We start from the raw sequence: 5,000 nt of genomic DNA, 5'->3' as shown, positions 1-5,000 counted from the left end.
CATTGCGTATCGCATTTTGCTGCGGCCTTCATCGCTGTAGGAACCAAGACATCCATCGTTAAGACTGTGCTAATTATACTTAGAATTACATATATTAAAAATATACTTTAATTATACTTAGAATTACATATATTAAAAATATACTTTTTTCCAAAATATAATTAACTATAATGAAATATTAAATAAATATAATATAATATGCAAAATATTGAGAATTGAATATTGTTGATGAAAATTTGTTACTACATAAAAATTACATAGAATAATATATTATGAGTAACAAATTTTCTAATGTACTATTTTTATATACTCATAAAAATATATATAATTTTTACTTTCGTAAAAATAGTACATTAAAAAGTAAAAAAAATATAATATTTCAAAAAGAAATAAAATATTCTTTCATTTTAAATTTTAATCGTTTCATATTAATGATCCTTCCGCAGGTTCACCTACGGAAACCTTGTTACGACTTCTCCTTCCTTTAAAAGATAGGATTTACGGTTTTTCCAGAAAAAAAGGAATATAATTCCAACTTTTCTTGTCCAAACAATTCATCATATCTTTCAATCGGTAGGAGCGACGGGCGGTGTGTACAAAGGGCAGGGACGTAGTCAGCACAATCTGATGAATCATGCTTACTAGGCATTCCTCGTTCAAGATTAATAATTGCAATAATCTATCCCCATCACGATATATATTGATTGGATTACCTATACTTTTCAGTAAAGGAAAAAATATACAAAATTATTTACTAAGTATCACAAGATACAAATATATATATGTATATTTTTAACAACTTGTTATATATATCATTGTAGCACGCGTGCAGCCTAGTTTATCTAAGGACATCACAGACCTGTTGTTGCCTTAAACTTCCTTGTGTTAGATACACAATGTTCCTCTAAGAAGCTTTTTCAATCAAACAAGTACATTCTTAAAAGAACAAAGAAATAGAGTAAAAAAAAATAAAATATTAGTAGAACAGGGAAAAGGATATTTTAATAAAAATATCCTAATTTGTACACCTAAAATAATTATTATTAATTTTACCTAAAATCAATTTCAAATAAAAATATGGCGTACTTGCCGCTAATTAGCAGGTTAAGATCTCGTTCGTTATCGGAATTAACCAGACAAATCATATTCACGAACTAAAAACGGCCATGCATCACCATCCAAGAAATCAAGAAAGAGCTATTAATCTGTCAATCCTACTCTTGTCTTAAACTAGTGAGTTTTCCCGTGTTGAGTCAAATTAAGCCGCAAGCTCCACGCCTGGTGGTGCCCTTCCGTCAATTCTTTTAACTTTCTCGCTTGCGCGAATACTCGCCCCAGAACCCAAAGACTTTGATTTCTCATAAGGTACTGAAGGAAGCAATCTAATATATAAAATCAATAATCCCTAAGAAATATCAAAATTTTATATATATTTTTTATATTCATCCAACACCTAGTCGGTATAGTTTATGGTTAAGATTACGACGGTATCTGATCGTCTTCACTCCCTTAACTTTCGTTCTTGATTAATGGAAATAGATTAGGCAAATGCTTTCGCAGTAGTTCGTCTCCAGAAAATCTTAGAATTTCACCTCTGACATCTGAATACGAATGCCCCCAAAACTACTCCTATTAACCGTAACTAAGCTAATAAGAATATCAAAAAAAAATAATAAAAAATTAAATTAGCTTATTCATATTTGTTATTCCATGCTGTAGTATTCAAACACCCTGAACACCTCAATCAAAGTATAGCCGTCTGTTATGAACACTTAATTTTACTCAAAGTAACAAAATCTCTCAAAAAGCAATAAAAGCAAAATGAACAGATTTTAAAAAAGACTCTGTCATATCTGATAAAAACATAATTTTATACGGGAAACTTATTAAACAATATATATATAAATATATATATGTAGTTTCCCAAAACCAGTTTAAATGAAACATCGGATTCTTTAATATTCAACTACGAACGTTTTAACTGCAACAATTTTAATATATGCTATTGGAGCTGGAATTACCGCGGCTGCTGGCACCAGACTTTCCCTCCAATTGTTTCTCTAGAAATGTTATAATTCCCTATCATTCCAATTACAAAATCATTCTTCGATAATGTATTGTTATTTCTTGTCACTACCTCTCTTCTTCAGAATTGGGTAATTTACGCGCCTGCTGCCTTCCTTAGATGTGGTAGCTATTTCTCAGGCTCCCTCTCCGGAATCGAACTCTAATTCCCCGTTACCCGTCATAGCCATGTTAGGTCAATACCCTAACATCAAAAGCTGATAGGTCAGATACTCGATTGATAATCACGTACGTATACGTGTTCTTTCTTTGTTATAATTCAATTTATATTTATTTTATTTACTTCTTACATCTAACAAATACATATCTTAATGATACATACATATATATATATATACATATCATAAGATATTTTTACAAGTATTAGCTACAGCTTTTCCGTAGTTATCCTTATAATATAAATGTCAAGTAGATTATAACTGTTTTAATGAGCCGTTCGCAGTTTCGATATATTATTATACATGTGTACTTTCACTTGCATGGCTTAATCTTTAAGACAAGCATATGACTACTGGCAAGATCAACCAGGTTACTATATATATTGTATATTATAACGATTAAATTATCACATTATAATATAAAACTTATATATATATATATAACTTATATATTTATAATAATATTAAAAAAAAAAAAAAAAACAATAAAATTTTATTTTTTTGTATATAGATATATGTATGTATGTCATGAATAAAAATATTATATACAAAATAAAGAACTTAAAATGTATATTTCATTTATATTATTATTTTGACAACCATGCATACATACACAAAAAAAAAAAAAATTATTATTGCTTGATTTTTAATTTTTATATTCTAAAAATATATGTGTTCCATATATATATATATATATATATATATAAGTTTATATATTATTTATATGTGTAATAATAAAAACGTATAAATATAAATATATCTACATATCGAAAAAGTTTAAGAATATTATTATATATATAATAAGATACTAATATCTATCTTACTTATATTATATAATCTATAAACAACGCAAAGTGATGTTTTATTTAAAGTTATTGTTATATTTCATAAAATTATTTTTACATATTTATATAATTTTATATGAAAAAATTTAAATATATCCAAATTGAAATCTAAAAAATAATAATAAAATTAAATTATATTATTTTTATTAATTATTTTTTTTTTTTTCATATTGTGATACTTTAATTTTATAAAATGTTTTATTTTTAATATAAAAAAAAGCAACATCAGTTGCTTATTTATATATTATATATATAGCATTTAATTTAACAGATATATAACATTTATGTTATTTTTAATACTTTAACAAAATATTTAAATGTATTAAGATTTTTTTATTTCAAGAATATATGATTTTCCATATGAAATACATATTTAAATGAATTGGTCTATTTATTATATAAAAAGGAAAAAATTAAAAGAAATATATATATATATATACACATAATATTTTATTACTTATAAAAATACATATACAACATTTTAATCATTTTTAAATAATAATTTTTTATATTATAATATATTGGTATATATAATAACTGATACATGTACATATAATTTTATGATATTATATTTAATTACTACTTTACAGGTAAATTTTGTTCATTATACATATATATAAATACTTTTTTTTTTTTTTTTTTAAAATCCTCTACCCCCTTTACATAATGCATTATTTATTATGAATTGTGTTTATTTATTTAAATTTATGATATTTATTTTTTGAAAAAAATTTTTTTTGGAACATTTACTACATATGTAATATATTTTTATATCTTATTTTTACATATGAACTGAAGAGAATGAAGAGCAGTACATAAAAAGAAAGAGGAAACAACTAGCCAAAATATTTATATACTTGGTTGCATTTTATTATTATTCATTATAATTTAGCTAGCTCAGTATTTTCGCTTAATATATTACCTTTATATATAATATTATAGAATTAAAATTTATATAGCTAATTTCATAATTCTTTTTAACACTTATCATTATATCTTAATAAAAAAAAAAGCTTATTTCCCCATCTTCCTTATTTTTTCTAAGGTCTTTTTTTTCCCAGAGGTACACTTTCATTAGGGAAAAGAAAGAGTTCTACATGTTTCCATAATATTATAAAAGATCAAATATATTCAATAATTAATTTAGGAAAATTTATAAATGACAATTGTCTTATATATATATATATATATATATTCATTATATTTTCTGATCATATAATTATATAAGTCTAATATATTTTAAATACTAACTCTATTTTTCACATATGTATACACCAACAATGATATAATATATATATATATATTTATTTATTTATTATTTTTTTTTATAAGACAAAGTAAGTAGATGAATGTATTACAAGTTAAAAAAATATGAGAAAATAGAATAGCAATAATTTATATATATATTATATTATCAATTATAATGTCTGGACATATTATATGTTTTACAAATATATGTAAATCATGAGAAATAAATATGAACGTCTCGTCCTCTTTATAATAATATATTAAACTTTTATTTATATAATATGACTTAGTATAATATTTTATTAATTTTTTTATAAGTGAAAAAAAAAATTCTCTATAGAGATATAGCTACAAGTGTTCTTTTATTTTATTATCGTATGCGCATACACATACAATATTATATATATATATATATATTACATACAATAACTAGCTATATATAATACATATAATGCAAAATAGTCAACTAGCCAAAAAAAAATATATATATTATAATAATAAAATAATTTGTAGTATAATTATTCATTTTTTATAACTATATATATTTTTTTTATTGTTCAATAATTATTTTATTATATGTAAATATTTCTGACCAGTTCATATAATTATATATAATATAATTATCTTTTTATATTTGGCTGTTTGCTTTATTTCCCTTTTTTTT

General features: G+C 23.1%; 2 non-coding genes across 2 annotated transcripts in view; both read right to left on the bottom strand.

The window, feature by feature from the left end:
- Positions 1 to 72, bottom strand: part of PGSY75_0725800 — a 158-nt gene extending 86 nt beyond the window's left edge. The window contains exon 1 of the ribosomal RNA XR_001974521.1: positions 1 to 72. This exon is cut by the window's left edge and continues 86 nt beyond it. This is a non-coding gene — a ribosomal RNA (5.8S ribosomal RNA).
- Positions 73 to 429: 357 nt separating this feature from the next.
- PGSY75_0725600 lies at positions 430 to 2,616 on the bottom strand. The gene has a single exon (XR_001974520.1). It is a non-coding gene; the product is annotated as an 18S ribosomal RNA (ribosomal RNA).
- Between the last annotated feature and the right edge of the window lie 2,384 nt (positions 2,617 to 5,000).

The sequence above is a fragment of the Plasmodium gaboni genome, chromosome 7 (genome assembly GCF_001602025.1).
Source record: "Plasmodium gaboni strain SY75 chromosome 7, whole genome shotgun sequence".
Lineage (NCBI taxonomy): Eukaryota > Apicomplexa > Aconoidasida > Haemosporida > Plasmodiidae > Plasmodium > Plasmodium gaboni.
The sequence above is the reverse complement of the archived record's forward strand: the minus strand, read 5'-3'. Positions and strand labels throughout refer to the sequence as shown.